We start from the raw sequence: 18,719 nt of genomic DNA on the forward strand, positions 1-18,719 counted from the left end.
CCCCTGATTTTAAAAACTGCCACCATCCTAGACCTCCTGGCTTCTGTTATACCTTTACACAGCCCCTTTCTTTCCCAGCTCTGACCCATCAGCCTCAATTTAACATAGCAATTAGCTTCGTCCCCCCAACCTATGGGAACAGGACTGGACTCTTCTTGCAGCTGGAGAGCTCCTGCTCAGCCACCAGTCCACCACTCCACTTTTTTGTTTGTTTGTTTGTTTGGTTGGTTGGGGTTTTTTTTGAGACAGAGTCTCACTTTATCACCCTCGGTAGAGTGCTGTGATGTCACAGCTCACAGCAACCTCTAACTCCTGGGCTTAGGCAATTCTCTTGCCTCAGCCTCCTGAGTAGCTGGGACTACAGGCGCCGGCCACAACGCCCAGCTATTTTTTGTTGCAGTTTGGGGCCAGGCTCGAACCCACCACCCTCGGTATATGGGGCCGGCACCCTATCCACTGAGCCACAGGCGCCGCCCCACTCCACCACTCCTTAATTCTTCTTGCTCTTGGCTTTTGTGGTCTTCACATCCAACACACTCTGGGCACGTGTTAGCTGCTTCACTGAATCAAGCACAAGGATTCCAGGCAGCATCATCCATGGGGAGCTCATGAAGACAAAGTAAAACCAGAAGTAGAGGGGATGGCCCAGCTCCCCATGCTGGAATCAGTTGTAGTGCTGTTGGGAAGTAGAGGATGGCCCTGTAGATTTGGCCCAGAGACCACAAGCTGTAGGACAAAGCAGAAGGGTTGCTGGTGGAGGAAGGCGATCACCACCCACAGGCTGAGTGATCCCCGCAGTAAAACTGTGATGGTCTCCATGCAAACTATGAAGTTGTCACCCAGGATGTATCAGCTATTTCCCTTGGCATACTCTTTCCAGAGTTGGAATAAGAAGGCTTAGTCTCCAAGAAGGTCCTCGTGGTAAAAAAATGAACCAGCTCTCAATAACCAGGTAATAAACCCACTCAATTCAAGCCAGCACAGGGACAGTTGTCGCCAAGTCCCCAGTGGGACAACTGCAGCACGACCGGACAAAAGCCAGGTGGTCGTGACTAAGACCCCAGAGACAGAGAAGAGGCCAGCCAGGAGATGCTGGGCAGGGTATTCATTAGGCACAAAATTATCCAGCCTTAGGTTCCGAGTCCAGCAGGGGTGCATGGGGCCAGCACTGGTGGTCAAGTCTTCTCGGGCTGATGGTTGGCTGCCTAGGGCATGGTTGCCACGGCATCTCCCACGAGCTCCTGGCTTTCCCAAGCCAAATTTTTAAATGACGATATTAATAATAAATGTGATTTTTAGTATGTGATTTCCCCTTGGAGGATAATTTCTTCCGGGTTTATCTAGCTAAACTTCCTTTTCAAGTCTGTTTATAGATAATGGTGATACCACTGAGAATGAACTTGAGGCTGTGTTTAAATACTTGCCTAGTACCTAGCTCCTCTGAAATCTCTGTACTCACTATTGACACAGTTAATCTTCTTAATTACAGTTTTGTTGATATCTCATATTCCTGTATTTACTTTGTATCTGAAAGGTCCTTTGAAACCTAAACAGCCTCCTTTACCTCTCCAGCTCCCCTGGGAAGGGTACTCTTAGGATCATTTAGACGAGAAGGAGCAGGTGGTACATTTCCACCATGAAGTGGAATGTGGGAATAATCTGGGATAGATGAATGAATATATTGGATTATTATTGCCAGCAACTTTTCTTCCCTAAGATCTTCATTGTCTTGCTTGAGAAAGTGATTTCTCAGAATTTACATTCGACTCAGAATTAAACACAAAGAACAGAATATACTTCAAAGTGAAATATAGTATATACATAGTCTCTATCCTAAGCCTTATCAGATAGGAAAGAATCACCAGAAAATCTAAATTATGAAGAAATTTTAAAAATCAATTTATATTTCTTTCTGCAAATGTTAACTAAATCCCTACTCTGTGGCCAGGCTTTGGGCCAGGCACTGGAGAATTACAAGGCAGGTAAGATTCGGTTCTTGCCCTAAGGAGTTCACAGTATAAAGAATGAAAATAGACTCAGCGCCTGTGGCTCAAGCGGCTAAGGTGCCAGCCACATACACCTGAGCTGGTGGGTTCAAATCCAGCCCAGGCCCACCAAATAACAATGATGGCTGTAACCAAAAAATAGCCGGACATTGTGGCGGGTGGTGGGCACCTGTAGTCCCAGCTACTTTGGAGGCGGAGGCAAGAGAATGGCTTGAGCCCAGGAGTTGGAGGTTGCTGTGAGCTGCCACAGCACTCTACCCAGGGCGACAGCTTGAGGCTCTGTCTCAAAAAAAAAAAAAAAGAATGAAAATAAAGAATAAGCAGTCTCTAGCTGGGCGTTGTGGTGGGTGCCTGTAGTCCAGCTACTCAGGAGGCTAAGGCAAGAGAATTGCTTGAGCCCAGGAGTTGGAGGTTGCTGTGAGCTGCAACACCATCACACTCTACCAAGGGTAACAGTGAGACTCTGTCTCAATTTAAAAAAGAAAAGAATAAGCACTATCAAAAGAATTTCTAAACTTAATTCCAACTAAAATCTGTTGTACTATTACATTTAACCGAAAAGCCTCCATTTCTGCCTCCAACCACCCAGTAACATTTTCATTCTTTCAACAGTATGTTCAATATCAACATTGATCTCAACGAATATTCCGTAGAAGGACAATACAATATGTTCTAATAATTGACAAACTGGGGAAATGAAATAAACCATTCATTTAACAACAATCTTACACAACATTTTAATGGACAACAGAAATGATTAAATGATTAAACACCAAATTACCCTGACAGATCGGCTGGTCTTCCAGCAGATGGGTCCAACAAGCCCTGAGAGAAGAGATGGAGTTGGCTAAGTCTTAATAGACACAGGGATGTTGGACATTCCAGTAAAGTGAGAGAAATGCCCCACTACTCCTAATCATAAGTACAAAGACAAGCCACACCGCATGAAATAAGCAGTGGCTGTGAGCATAAAATAGAGAAAAAGCGCCTCGGCGCCCGTAGCACAGTGGTTATGGTGCCAGCCAGATATGCCGAGACTGGCAGGTTTGAACCCGGCCCTGGCCAGCTAAGCAACAACAACTACAACCAAAAAATAGCCGAGCATTGTGGCAGGCACCTGTAGTCCCAGCTACTTGGGAGGCTGAGGCAAGAGAATCGCTTAAGCCCAAGAGTTTGAGGTTGCTGTGAGCTGTGACACAATGGCACTCTACCCAGGGCAACATAGTAAGACTCTATCTCAAAAAATAAAAAAAGAAACAAGTGGCGGCGCCTGTGGCTCAAAGGGGTAGGGCGCCGGCCCCATGTGCTGGAAGTGGCGGGTTCAAACCCAGCCCTGGCCAAAAACTGCAAAAAACAAGAGAAAAAGCCAGAGAAAGAAGCCCCTCAGTCCTGTACAGAGCTTCCATCAGGCCCATTTGTTAACACATTCTCAAAACTCACTCCACTGTTATGTATACATATACCTCACAACAAAGTGACTGACTGGAAGGAGGTACAAGCCAGGGTATAATTCCATGACATTCGTATTTTTAAAGAGTTCATGTGAAGGGCAACAGCACAGTACTAGCATAATTCACGTAATACTAGCTCTGGACTTTGGACTTTTAACCAAATATTTAAAATGACTCTTTTCTCGGTCTCTCTGCATGCTTCCCTGACTCTCTTCAACTATTTCTCTTCCCTCTTCCTTTATTTTTCTCTCTGCATCCTTGTCTGTGCAAGTTTCAAAAAAAAAAAAAAAATCAATGCCACAAGCCTGTGTATTTAAATTCAGTCCACATGACATTTCCTTCACATTTAATTGCTTCCATACAATTTATATCCGCTAGTCACGCTAGACCCCAGAGTATTACACATGCTCTTTTACAAAGAAGCTCTTGTCCTGTAATAACCCCCATAATCAAAGTTCAGGAATTACGGGTAAGGCCTGGCTGTCTGACCAGAGAAACAAACAGGTTTTTAAATTCACCCTCACCACGCTTCAGGCAGGAAGGAAATCAAACCGGCCACTCTACACCTCTATCAGGTTTGAGAGGGAAACACAGCAGCCCTACCTCACAAGAGTGATTCAGCATCTGTGCACACACAAGTCTGAAGTCAGATACTTGCTCTTTGCCCTACCGTAGTAAAGAACCACCACACAAGGCCGCAGGTGATCACCTGTTCTCTGCTTTCCATTTCAAAAAGTTCTCGGGGAAGCCTACAAAGGCTGAGCTTTAAAATGCCTTTCATTGAATGAATCGTTCTTCCTTGCTATGTTATTCTGAGTAAACTAAAGCTACTTTTTCTATCTTCCTACAGACAGCCTGGGAAACATTCCTGGTCTTGTTCCGTAGCAAGGGACATCTACGAACATCTTAAGATCCCTTATAAACTCTTACATTTCTGGACCCTTATTCCACTACACCTATTGTTTTCTACACCCCTCAAACTCTCACTTCCTCAAAAGCTCACCTTGGAACAAATGCAGAGATCACATGGAGCACTAACCAGCCTTCCTGGCTTATCCTTATTCACACAGTCTGCTTTTCACATAAACTGTGCCTACTTTTCTTACAAAATCCCTGTAAGCAACATTTCTAGTCTTCCCCACTCTATTCATGTAAATGCCTCTCCAGGATTTTAAAATCTCCATGGAGAATTTAAAAAAAAAAACAATTTTTAATTCCAAGCAATCTCTTCACAAGTTAAAAACTCATTCAGAGCAAAAGCAACACAATTTGAACTATTTATCAGACCCACACAGTCATATCTTAAAGGACTTTTAAAAGTTTCTATAATTTACCCCTTGATGTTTTCATAAACTGATGCTTTGTGAATAAACATTATAATCAATAGTTTGAATCAGATATAGCATTCTGTCTAATCTTGGAAACTGACAGAAAAGAACATTTTACTTATAGCTAATAAACTACTTTTGGTTGCTTTTAATAAAAAACAATTCCTAAGCTATCATTAACATGATGTCATTTGTGGTTTTTTATTATAAAAATATTTAATACCAGGGCGGCGCCTGTGGCTCAGTGAGTAGGGCACCGGCCCCATATGCCGAGGGTGGCGGGTTCAAAACCCAGCCCCGGCCAAACTGCAACAAAAAAATAGCCGGGCGTTGTGGCGGGCGCCTGTAGTCCCAGCTGCTCGGGAGGCTGAGGCAAGAGAATCGCGTAAGCCCAAGAGTTAGAGGTTGCTGTGAGCCGTGTGACGCCACGGCACTCTACCGAGGGCGGTACAGTAAGATTCTGTCTCTACAAAAAAATATATATATATTTAATACCCGAGATATGGATGTATTCAGAGCCACGAACATTTTGTGTATCAAGTCACTGGCAAATGAACGAAAAATCAGGTTTTTAATATATTCACTTAGAAGCTCATATTTACATGACAGAAATGAAACCTCATATTTTAATGGCATTTACTATTATTTATTATACAGTGTTCTTTTATCTTGTTCCACAATGTAAGTTTTTGTTTTTTTCTTGGCAGTCTTTACTCTCGCTATACAAAACAGACATTGTTTTAAAAACCCGTTTGTAATAAGTGTCAATAAATGTGATCTTTCACTTCAGCTAAGCAACTCCATGGCATCAGCTTACACCTCGGTGCACCCCTGGAATCTGGAAAGTTATAATACTCTTTTTCTAGCAGCTCTCAAACCTAATCCCCATCAGATACGTACCAGTCACCAAGATGTTTACGAGGCCTCAGCGAGCCTTCCAAGAACTCTTAAAACTTAACTTGTTACTGACGCTTTGCTGTGAGTATGGTGAACAATGCATTTTAATTAGCCAGACGTGGGCACTTTACTCACACACACAAGGTAAGCTCGACATTCCAAGGCATGTGCAATTGGGAAATCTGAGTCCTTTTATGGTTTTCAACGGATTAACCAAGGCTAGCCAATTATTAGGTCAAACAAAAAGCACTGTGGCAAAACTTGACTCATTCACTACGGCTAATAATTAAAAAAAAAGGCTGTGCTGGTCCATCCCTCACTCTATTCACCTGCCAGAGTTTTGGACAAAGCTTCAACAATTTGGGATCTAACCTGTGAAATCATTTCTTCAATGTTGACACTCCAAATTGTCCATAATGACCCTACACGCTACTCTGCTCCTACTGTTAAATATCTGTTAATAATCACTAACTACTCGGTAGTTATTAAAATGTAAGCAACAGACAAAGAAAGTATAATGGCTCCACTGTGTACACTACGGATTACAGTTCTTGGACCTTCACTTGAGAACTTAGCTTTCCAAAGCCCAAAGCACAGGCCTTGCCATCTTCATGCTTAGAATATAGAAATCCACAGTGTATGTGCCCCATGAACACATTAATGTACACAGCTATGATTTAATAAAAAAAAAAAAAAGAATATAGAAATCCAAGATCAGTAACTCAAGCTTAACTTTTCCTAGATGACAGATAACTAAACTTTTTTTTTTTTTCCTCCTTTATTTCCATCTTGTTTAAGAGCTTGTGGAAGAACAGCTTAAGACCACTCAGTGGTTGTTCCTACCCATTCAGTGGCCTGAGCAGTGGGAGCTGCAGACCAGTCTTCAGTGGCGGGCTGGGCACTCCAGTCTTCAGTGGGGAACTGCTGAATAGGCACAGAGGGCACTTGCAGCCTTCTGATCAGTCTGCAAGCTCTGGTTGCGTAGCAGTAAACTCAGGAGCTGGAGCAGTCCATTCACCCTGAAATTCCTTCTTGGTCACAGCTTTCTCAGCAGCAGCCTGCTCTTCCTTTTCAATCTCTTGAAGATCTCTGTAGAAATAGAGACCTGGCATGACCTCCCACGGATGTTCACGGGAGATGGTGCCACGCATGCGGAGAACTTCCCGGGCCAGCATCCACCACATCAAACCTACTGAGTGAGCTCCCTTGTTGTTGCAAGGGATGGCGATGTCCACATAATGCAGAGGAGAATCTGTGTTACACAGAGCAGTGGTAGGCAGGTTAACATAAGATGCCTTTGTGAGAGGTTGGTGGTCAGCCCTGGGGTCAGTAACCACTAGAAGACGAGGCTCCTGGAAGGCTGCCTATATCTGGTTAGTGAAGGTTCCGGGAGTGAAGCGGCCAGCAATAGGAGCAGCTCCAATGGCAGCAGCAAACTTCAGCACAGCTCGTTGGCCAGTGTCCTGGAGGATAGGACACTGACATCAGCAGGGTTTTCAATGGCAACAATGGCCCCAGCTGCCAACAGAAGTTTTTCCCAGGTCCTCTTCAGATTTATGATGGAGACACCATCACTTTTCCTTTTGTAGATGTTACTGTTCCATTTGGAAGTCAAGGTTGGTGCCACCTAAGTGGCTTCCTGCTGCAAGGAATTTGAGGACATCCTCCTCCTTCATTTGCAGGACATCAAGGGCTCCAGACATTGTGAAAATTTCCCTTTAAGTTACGGTGGGAATCCAGAACAACACCGTATGGGCCCTCCCTGAGTGGCGCCGAAAAGCGATAACTAAACTTTTTTAAAAGCATAAAAGAGAGAATGTTTTAAAAATACACTTGGTTACAGCTTAACTTTTGAGTAGCTGACCCTTTCTCCATTCCTGTCTTTCAAGTTTTTCTACAATACAGATTTATGGTTGGATTTTATGTTAACACGCACAAATAGCCAAATACATGCTGGATGAGATGATTAAGTAACAAGAATCCTTATTTCCCAAAAGTTCCATATGAATAGTCCTGTATTTCACACAGTACATAAAATAAAGGCCCATGAAAGTAGGGACAATTGTACTAGAGAGTGTCACCTTCAGAAAACATAAGTAATTTCATAAGGAACACTGAAGTTTATTGCTTCATGTATGATAAACCTTCCCATTAAATTCACATGTTTATACAAAATCCCAAATGTGTAACAAGGACACCAAGTGCTTCCTAACTAGCAAAATGCAGCAGAATAGCCTTCTAACCACAATACAAGCTTTAACTATGCAATGACTATAATCAAATAAGTTGTATTTACTTTATATTGTGAAAGGGTAAACTGGCCTGGGGATTTGACCTGCCTTAATCTCAGAGTCCCCTTTGCCAGGTATCAACATCAGTTCCAACAAACAGAGAAACAAAGATAGGAAAGATAAACATTTGTCTGAAACTCCAATTACATAATATTCTGAACCATAAACTTTTTAATTGATCCTCTCCCAAACATACCTGCTATTTTTATGACTGTAATTTAGTATGACAAGTCCCAGCAATAACAGTCTTTTGTGCTACAGATTGTGACAAAGATTTTGCCACAGCTAGGATTAGAAACTAATTTTCTTCATAGAAAGTGATTATCTTATCCATTAGAATAATATTTTTACCCAAGTCTCATAACTTATCTTGGTTAGTTGTAACACCCTGATTTCAGACCCCATTTTTACAGAATGCCTGAATAAGCAGTCCCTTCTAGAGAGCATTAGACCAATAAAGTGAGAGACTTTAGATTCCTGTAGATTATACAGGAATTTGTGGGACTGTGGGGGAAAGAACGTGGTCTCCACACCTTTATCTAATTGGACATTCTTCATTTTCCCTCCCTCTCAAAACTAAAATTGTCTGACTTACCACATGAATTAGGACCTCAGGCCTCCGACCCTGCCCCACGCCAGGAAAGAAAGTGTCCTCAGTGGAAAAACTATTCACTGGACATTTTTCAGATCTTCCTTGACCCCTGAGCAACAGGCCAAAGAGCTGACCATTCCTCTGCCATGGAACCCTTTCTTCCGCAGTTTCCATGTGCCACTGCGTCCTACCTCCTTGGCTGTTCTTTTTCCATCTCCTTCCTAGGGTCTTAGTGGGATTTTTCTTTTCTTCTTCTTCTACCTGTAATCTTTCTCTAAGAGATGTCATTCACATGTGGATGTGGATAATTATACATACGTGTGTGTGTGTGTGTGCACGCGTGTGCATGTTCTCCCACCCTCCAGATAACTAACTCCCTTGGACATCTTAGAGTCAATTCAAATTCAACATGTTAAAAAATTTCTCAGCCTCCCCGGTACTGCCTGTTACACCGTCTCTGCCACTGTCCAACCAGCACACTGCAAATCTTCCTTTTTGCCTCTTCTCCTCACTACCTGTATCTAATCCATCATCAAAACCTGTCAAATTTACCTTCTACTAACCCTTCCATGATTTCACTATTCCTCAAATGATTGCCAGCATCACCAAAGCAACTTTCCAGAGACTGAAATCATTCTTAAAAGTATCTTCATTTCAGAGTGGCAGAATTCCAGTCATCGCTCACGATTCTTAAATTACAATTAAAGTTCCTATTCCTGGGGTCGGTCACAGTGGCTCAGGCCTGTAATTCTAGCCCTCTGGGAGGCTGAGGCAGGTGGATTGCCTGAGCTCACAGGTTTGAGACTAGCCTGAGCCAGAGCAAGACCCCATCTCTAAAAATAGCCGGGCATTGTGGCAGCACCTGTAGTCCCAGCTACTTGGGAGGCTGAGACAAGAGATTCACTTGAACCCAAGAGTTTGAGGTTGCTATGAGCTGTGATGCCATGACACCCTACTGAGCGTGACAAAGTGAGACTCTGTCTCCAAAAATAAATAAATAAATAAATAAATAAATAAATAAAGTCAGCTCGGCACCAATAGCTCAGCGGCTAGGGAGCCAGCCACGTACACCACAGCTTGCGGGTTCGAATTCAGCCCAGGCCTACCAAGCAACATTGACAACTACAACCAAAAAAACAGCTGAGTGTTGTAGCAGGCACCTGTAGCCCCACCTACTTGGGAGGCTGAAGCAAGAGAATCATTTGAGCCCACGAGTTTGAGGTTGCTGTGAGCTGTGACGCCACTGCACTCTACCCAGGGTGACAGCTTGAGACTCTGTCTCAAATAAATAAATAAAACAAAATAAAAGGAAGTCTTTATCCCTGTTTGCTCCCACACTGGCCAGCGTCAGACCATCCTCAAAAACCTGGTCAGGTGTGGAGCAACAAAGTCAGCAATATCCTGCACCACAAAACCAAGTCCCAGTCTTTGAACCACTGTGACTCACACAAGGCATTTTACTCCCAGATTCCTCATCTGGCATCCCACCCAGTTCTCCAGCATTGAATCCATATTTATTTATTTATTTATTTATTTAAAACAGAGTCTCACTCTGTTGCCCTCAGTAGAGTGCCGTGGCATCACAGGTCACAGCAACCTCCAACTCTGGGGCTTAAGTGATTCTCTTGTCTCAGCCTCCCGAGTTGCTGGGACTACAGGCGCCCGCCACAACACCCAGCTATTTTTGTTGCAGTTGCCACTGCTGTTTTAGCTGGCCAGAGCCAGGTTCGAACCCGCCACCCTCGGTATATGGGGCCAGTGCCCTGCCCACTGAGCCACAGGCGCCGCCCTGAATCCATATTTATACTCTTCTCCGTCCTGAGGTTGGGAGAGGACGGAGAAGAGTAACCAGTAACAGAGGCTTCTAAGCTACAATCCCTACAATGCCAGAACAACGCTGCTCTGATAAAGTAAGTCCCATATACACATGCATAATAAATCCCCAGGAGACGGGGCAAGCAATTAAGCACAGGGGTGGTTACTCCTGAGGAGTGAATCTAATGGGGGGCGGCGGGGGGCACCTCCATGTTACATTTTGTATCCTTCATTCTGTTCAAACTTTTTGGTAAGAGAAAGTATTACTGGTGGGCACCTGTAGCTCAGCAGCTAGGGTGCCAGCCACATTCACCACAGCTGTGGGTTCAAATCCAGCCCGGTCCTGCCAAACAACAATGACAGCTACAACCAAAAAATAGCCAGGTGTCGTGGTGCGCGCCTGTAGTCCCAAGCTACTTGGGAGGCTGAGGCAAGAGAATCGCTTAAGCCCAAGAGTTTGGCTGTGATGCCATGGCACTCTACCCAAGGCAACAGCTTGAGACTCTGTCTCAAAAAAAAGAAAAAAGAAAAAAAAAAGAGAGAGAGAGAGAGAGTATTACTCTTATAACAAAAGCCAGCTTTTTAAAACAAATCCAAAAATAAAATCAAGTCAGTAAAGTTACATCTGCTCCTTTTAGTCCTATTTATCCTCTGCCTGTGTTTTCCCCTTTTGGACGGGTTATCAGAGTTGCTGCTTCAATCTTTGCATACCTAGGCCAAAAAAAGTTTGAAGAGAAAACTGGGAGAAAGATATTCTGTGAGCTGTGGCAAAAAGCAATCACAAAGGAATTTTTTTTTTTAATAAACCATCCAACATGTGTATTTTTCTCCAGCCACCATGTTTTGACTTCTGAGTCTGTGGCTGGCAATGCTTAGAAGCAGACTAGTTGCAAATAAAACAGAAATTGGATTTATCTACAGTGTTTGGAATTGAGGTGTGCCAAAGCATATTTTTAAAACTATGTGCTGGTGTAGAAGCCACAAAGACATAAAATATATTAGAAAATAGGTGATATACCTTTACGCTGCAGAATTTATTTCCATTTTGAAACTTAGTTTTTTTGTTTATTCTTAAGTTAATGAAAGGTCTGACTGTGTGTTTGGCTGGTTGGTTGGTTACTTACAAGATAGTTACAATGATGACGAATGAAAAATAAAATGACAGGTGAGTAGATGGATGAATGAGTGGATAGAGGGATGGGTAAGAGAGATAAATAGATAAGTGCTCTTCACACTATCTATAATGAACAACCAGTTTTTATTTTCAATCTGTTAAGACCAGTCCTAAAATGGGTGTTTTATACGTAGCCCAGACCACATGTGACACACCCAAACTAAAACTACCCTGTTCCATAAGAAAATTGCACTGATCACCTGCTTAGATGTCATAGAAATGCCATTTTCTACAAAAGTTTCAAAATGTTCTCGACTTCCGTATCTGTCTCATCACAGCCCACTTACATCTGCCCACTGACATCAGTCCACAGGCCACACTTAGAGCAGCACCAAGATACACATCAGCCGCGTCACAGTGGGACACCATCCATTCTGACTGATTGGGCATCCATTCTAACTGGTCAATATTTTTTTTCCCTTTCAGTAAGATCAAATTTAGAAGCCCACTAATTGGTCGGAACACTAGCTATATAATGCATCACCCTGTGTGAGAAGGATAGATTGATCAATAGATAGGGCCACAGATGACCAATAAATTAGATAACAGACAAGCTAGTTAGATAATGCGTTAGACAGGAGCCAGAAAGCTGCTCTTTTTACAAAGACTATTTCTGAATATAGTGTTGATGATGGTTGTATTTTTTTATTTTTTGAGACAGTCTCACTCTTATGCCTAGGCTAGAGTGCCATGGTGTCAGCCTAGCTCACAGCAATCTCAAAGTCCTGGGTTCAAGTGATCCTCCTGCCTCAGCCTACTGAGTAGCTGAGATTACAGGCTTGCACCACCACACCTGGCTTATTTTTCCTATTTTTAGTAAAGGTGGGCCTTACTTTTTGCTCAGGCTGATCTCCAACTCCTGAGCTCAAGGGATTATCCCGCCTCGGCCTCCCAGAATGTTACAATTACACGCATGAGCCCTTTTACCTAGCCAACAAAAGTTCTTTATAAATGGGGGATCCGAGGAAGATCAGAAAAATTTATTTCCCATTTTCTTCCCTCTAGTAGTGTTAAAGCATCTATAATTCTTGTAATTAAAAAAGAAAGACTGGGCTTGGCACTTGTAGCTCAGCAGCTAGGTTGCCAGCCACATACTGAGGCTGGCGGTTCGAATCTGGCCTTGCTGGCCAAACAACGACAACTACAACAAAAAAATAGCCAGGCATTGTGGCGGGTGCCTGTAGTCGCAGCTACTTCGGAGGCTGAGGCAGGAGAATTGCTTAAGCCCAAGAGTTAGAGGTTGCTGTGAGCTGTGACGCTACAGCACTCTATCGAGGGTGACACAGTGAAACTTGGGGGGGGGGGCGGAGAAAGAAAGGCTACGTGTGGTAGCTCATGCCTATAATTCTAGCACTCTGGGAGGCACAGCCAGGTGGACTGCCTGAGCTTACAGGTTCCAGACCAGCCTGAGCCAGTGGGAGACCTCTCCTCTAAAAATAGCCAGGTGTTGGGGCGGGTGCCTGTAATCCCACCCACTGGAGAGGCCGAGGCAAGAGATTGCTTGAGCCCAAGAGTTTGAGGTTGCTGTGCTTGCCCATAGCACTCCCCCACAGGCAAGAAAGTGAGACTCTGTCTTTAAAAAAAAAAAGAAAGAAAGAAAGAAAAGAAAGTTAGAAAGCAAAGCACAGTGGCTCATGCCTGTTATCCTAGCACTCTGGGAGGCCAAAGTGGGTGGATAGCCTGAGCTCAGGAGTTCAAGACCAGCCTGAGCAAAGCAAGACCCTGTCTCTACTAAAAATAGACAAAACTAGCTGGGTGTTGTGGCAGGCACCTGTAGTCAGAAGGCTAAGGCAAGAGGGTCTCTCGAGCCCAGAAGTTTTAGGTTGCTGTGAGCTAGGATACCATAGCACTCTACCCAGCATGACTGAATGAGACTTTGTCTCAAAAATAAATAAAAATAAGTAAAAATAAAGTTAGAAACAATTTAAATGTCAGTAGGTGACCAGTTTAAAAAAAAACAAAAACCCACCTCTACCTCCCAGAGTGTTAGAATTACAGGCATGAGCCCAGCCTACATATATAATGACTCCATACAATGGAATACTATGCAATCTTTAAGAAAAGCAGATGTTGGCTGGCCATAGTAGCTCATGCCTATAATCCTAGCCCTCCGGGAGACCAAGGCAAAGGATGCCTTGAGCTCAGGAGTTTCAGACAAGCCTCAGCAAAGAAAGAGACCCTGTCTCTACTGAAAATAGAAAAATTAGCTGGGCATGGTGGTAGGTACCTATAGTCCCAGACTGCTTAAGTCCAGCAATTTGAGGTTGCTATGAGCTAGGTTGAGGCTATGGCACTCCAGCCCAGGCAACAGAGCAAGACTGCTCAAAGAAAAAAAAAAAAGAAAGAAAAGAAAGCAGACATTTATGTAGAGAGCAATGAACTCTGAGATACACTAAGTGAAAACAGGAAAGTCAGAAAAGTGTGAACTGTAGTGTATTGTATTGTCTGGGCTGTACTGAAAATGGACTAGGTTGAGTATGTACATGCAGAGATGCCTGCTTATACTCTGCTTCTCAGGAAAGACAAAACCTGACCGAGGCCAAAGGACACTCATAGTGTATGCTTCTGTACTATTTACTTTTTTTTTTTTTTTTTTGAGACAGAGTCTCATCCTGTTGCCCCAGGCCAGAGTGCAGTGGCATCAGCCTGGTTCACAGCAGCCTCACACTCCTAGGTTCAGCAATCCTCAGCCTCCCAAGTAGCTGGGTCTACAGGTGCTTGCCACTATGCCTGACTACTATTTTTATTTTTAGTAGAGATGAGGGCGTCTCACTCTTACTCAGGCTGGTCTTGAACTCCTGAACTCAAGGGATCCTCCCACCTCTACCTCCCAGAGTGCTAGAATTACAGGCATGAGCCCAGCCTACATTTTTAAATCATTTACATGTATTTATTACCTATTCGAAAACACTTTTTTTAACTTAAAGAAGTCATCTGAAAACATGAACTTGGGAGTTTGAAAAACATGCCCTTAAGAGGGAAGCCGCAGGCTGCTCTGGCAGAACATGCTCAGGGGACAGGCTTAGGGGGGCCTTGGTGGGGTAACTGTGGTTCCTGAATCTCAGTTTTTTGTCTGTGCACAGTTGATCAGCCTCAGAGGGACTAGGGACTAAGAAACTATCCAAAACCACAAGAGAGTATTCCAGGAATAACCAGACCCGAAAGCTATTCATTTTTGAAGCACAAATGGGAGATTCAGCAGGGGTGGTCCTGAGTCAAGGGTAGCCTGGTATCCCACTAACTTGGAAAGCAAAGACCACCCACCACTGCGGAAACGCACTTGCTAAGTTGAACATATGACAGATGGCTGGGTCTATGAATGAACAGATGGATAAATGGAAAGGCTCTATCATTTCCAGACTCTTGTAAGTCAGTATAAAATGCTTAGTTCCCAAAACAACTAGGAAGATCTCAACATGGGTAACAATGGCAGTCTTATGCTATAGTCAGATAGACCTAGGCCATGTAAGTCAAAATTAAAGGGTAAGAAAGTTAACATTTTCTAGCAAAAGATCAGTGTGCCCACCCTGGCTGAGGTTTCAAAGCCTCAGAAGGATGCACAATCATCTACCAACCAACACCTATCTTTTAATCCAAGTCAGGATAGGCTCTTGTTGGTCTCAAAAACACAACCTCAGTGTTCCTGCCTCTGCACCTCCCCCCAGTGCCCTCCTTGCTGGAAGGCTTGTGTGCTCACCTACCCATAGCCTTCCCATTTTTCAAGGCTCCACTTGTCTAATCACCTTTACAGAGACTTCTCTGAATACCCACCCTTCGTCCTTTTTCCTTTCCATGGTATTTAGTATATCTGGCGTTCTGACTCCAAAATTATAGTCCAAGGGGCACAGACATGATGGAACGTGCCCTTCCCCAGCACGGCAGACTCCTGCAAGGAACTCCCATGTGTGAGCTTGCAATGAAAATGGCTAGAAGAAAATACTACCGGATTCCTTCCTTCTGCTGTGTGCCAGGAACTGTGCTCAGCTTATACAATGCCAAGGAAGATGAGCACCATTCTTGCCCTTATGGAGATTACAGTGCAGCAAGAAAAGTAAACAATCAAACAGCAATAGAGGAGCTATGCAATGGCTGGGGGAACACAGGGGCTCCCAGGAGGGTCTAAGCCAGAGTGGGGGCTGCTAGTCAGGGAGAATCCCCTTTAGCACGAGGCACCTAAGCTGATGCCTGAAGCCAGCAGATAAGTTAACCAGGCAAAAAGCAGGGAAATAATGTTCCAAGCAAAGGTAACAGCTTGTGCCAAGTTCCTGAGGCCATGAGGACTGTAGCCAATGGGAGAAATTGGCAGACACACAGCATGGCTGCAAATTCCAGATCTGTAAGGACTACTTCGGACACACCTCACAAGACCTTCCAAGACACCAAGGCAGAGAGCAGCTGCTCCAGACTCCAGTGCTACAAGTCAAAACTAGTTTTTTAGCCTGGTTTGTCTGCGTTCCCTCCTCTCCCCAGGGAGACTGTCAGCTGCCCGTGGTGAGGAAGCCAGCTACACATTTCTGCCTTCAGGACATATTCACAGGGCTAGCACAGGGAAGAATTCAAAAGTTTTTAGTTGTAAATTAGCTAGAACACTAAAGATCTTTTAGGTACCAGGAAGGAAAAGCCCCGGGAGGTCGCAGCCCCCATCACCACCACAGGAATGAACTTGCAACAGTGGTTACCAGGCCAGGCACAGCGCTAACCACTTTGCAACATTCCTTCATTTTACTTCATCTCCTAACCACACTGAGGAAGGGAATGTCATCTTTTTCTTTCTTATTTATCATCTGCTGTACCCAGATGAACACTGAAGAAAAGCTACAAGTCCAGGAAGAACAACAAAGACCGAACACAAAGATTAAGCGGAAGGAAACCCTATGACCTAAGATTTGCCCCAAGTCTACATTTTATCCTAAGGCCACTTTGATGGAGAATTCTTGGTTAAGATTTTCACAGTTCCTGTGCCTAGTTCATTTCTAAAGAAAATAACCCAAAGCAAGAAAAATACCAACAGCTTCCAAAGATCACCCATTTAGTAATATAAACACCAAACTGCAGATAGGAATTATGGTTAAAAAATTTCTCCACATGTACTCAAATCTACCACCTAGTCTCACTTGAGTCTTTGCTCACCGTCTTTTTCCTGCATTAAAATATTGGCAGAGCAGTGTTTTCTAAAGTATTTTATTTGGAACCCTATGCGGTTATAATCTGACTAGTAGGTCTGGGATATGTTACAGGCTCTGTGCCTCTCTTGGAGGTACACAATATACATTAAAGATGCCAAAGTCCTTTATTTAAAAAAATAACTAGTTCCTTTTTGTTTAAGTCAATGTTACAAACGTACTTGGTTTTTGAACAGCTTTTTCCCTAGCTGTTTTTAGCATTTTCTTTAGCATTCATTCGGGAGTGCTCTACAGAACACCCTTTGGGAAACTTCTTTATGACCTTTCCTGTGATTTTTATAGTTGATCTTGGTTGATTTTTATAGTTGAACTTGGTTCACCTTTGAACCAAGTTATAGTTTTTCTTTTCAGTGTGCTTTGTATACATGTGTTGTGCTTTTCATTTATATTGCTTGATTTAGTAGTCAATGCTTATTATGTGTGAGATGTTGGAAGGTAGAGGTGAGAAAAGGTCCTGAATATCAGACGGATGGGATAGAGACAAGAAACACAGTGACAGTGCAGTGTAGTAATATCATAATCCTGATTTTATTTTATTTATTTATTTATTTTTGAGACAGTCTTAAGCTGTTGCCTTGGGTAGAGTGCTGTGGCATCACAGCTCACAGCAACCTCCAACTCTTGGGCTCAAGCGATTCTTTTGCCTCAGCCTCCAAAGTAGCTGGGACTACAGGCGCCCGCCACAATATCCAGCTATTTTTTGGTCGTAACTGTCATTGTTGTTTGGCAGGCCCGGGCTGGATTTGAACCCACCAGCTCTGGTGAATGTGGCTGCCCCCCCTAGCCGCCGAGCTATAGGCTCTGAGCCCTGATCTTATTTTAAAAACTCTGTGGTGTGTGTGTGTGTGTATTTCAAGAATACATACCAAAATGTTGGTAGTGGTTGTTTCTGGGATTATTGATAATTTTTATTAACTAGTTTCTACTTCTCTGGATAAATTCAGCAATTTACTCCTATGATAAACATATATTTCACCTTAAATTGGCGGGTTTGAATCCAGCCTGGGTCCAAATAAAATAACTTTAGAAAACACTGCTCTGCCAATATTTTAATGCATGAAATCCCCCCACAGACCAGAGGCCCCCCAATTATAAACCACTTACTTGGTCTTCCAAATCACCATTAAAAACAAAAAAAACATCCCCTGAATTGGTTGATTCCTTTACTTATAACCATCCCCTCCTGTGGTTAGAGATTTGAAGAAGAGAGAGGAAGAAGGAATGAGAGAAACGCCTATAACACCTAGAAGTCTTCATCTGTCAGCGGGCCCAATGCTGCCTCAAACCTCTACCACAACCTACTTTTAATCAATTCTCACAATTACAAAAGCAACGAGAAGCAACCCATAGCTGTTGTAACTTTCTTTTTAAACCTACTGACATTATCCAATTAACCCTACCAACAAGTCCTGGGCAAAGCACTCAATCCTGACATCCGCTGGACACACTGGAAGACTCAATCATCCACCTCTGTGTTCACTGTAAAGCGATGTCAACTTATGTGTGGTGGAAATCTTGATGAACATCAAACCTAAACAGGCATTGTAGGTATGCTACCCATTTCTCTTTTTTTTTTTTTTTGAGACAGAGTCTCATATCATCCCCGGTAGAGTGCCCTGGCGTCACAGCAACCTCCAACTCTTGGGCTTAAGCGATTCTCTTGCCTCAGCCTCCCAAGTAGCTGGGACTACAGGCGCCCGCCACAATGCTCGGCTATTTTTTTTTTTTTGCTGTAGTCATTGCTGTTTAGCAGGCCTAGGCTGGGTTCAAAGCCGCCAGTCCCACTGTATGTAGCCGGCACCCTAACTTCTGAGCTATGGGCACCAAACCAATTTTTCATTTACTTAATTTTTTTATCACCTCTATCTTACCAGCAGTGAGATCCCTAAATGGGATCACCTAGACTCCAGCTTAGAAGCAAATTCTAATGGTCCATCTACCACTCCAGAGTTACCTGGTCACCCAGGAGTCCTAATTGCAGG

The 18,719-nt window shown here is 43.5% G+C and overlaps 1 protein-coding gene and 2 pseudogenes across 2 annotated transcripts in view; all 3 read right to left on the minus strand.

Annotated features, from left to right (window-relative positions):
- WWTR1 (WW domain containing transcription regulator 1) overlaps positions 1-18,719 on the minus strand; it is a 151,411-nt gene that overhangs the window by 120,648 nt on the left and 12,044 nt on the right. The window lies entirely within an intron of this gene.
- LOC128592363 (3-beta-hydroxysteroid-Delta(8),Delta(7)-isomerase-like) lies at positions 475-5,313 on the minus strand (annotated as a pseudogene).
- LOC128591886 (40S ribosomal protein SA-like) lies at positions 6,458-7,416 on the minus strand (annotated as a pseudogene).

This window comes from Nycticebus coucang, chromosome 8 (assembly GCF_027406575.1).
Source record: "Nycticebus coucang isolate mNycCou1 chromosome 8, mNycCou1.pri, whole genome shotgun sequence".
Lineage (NCBI taxonomy): Eukaryota > Metazoa > Chordata > Mammalia > Primates > Lorisidae > Nycticebus > Nycticebus coucang.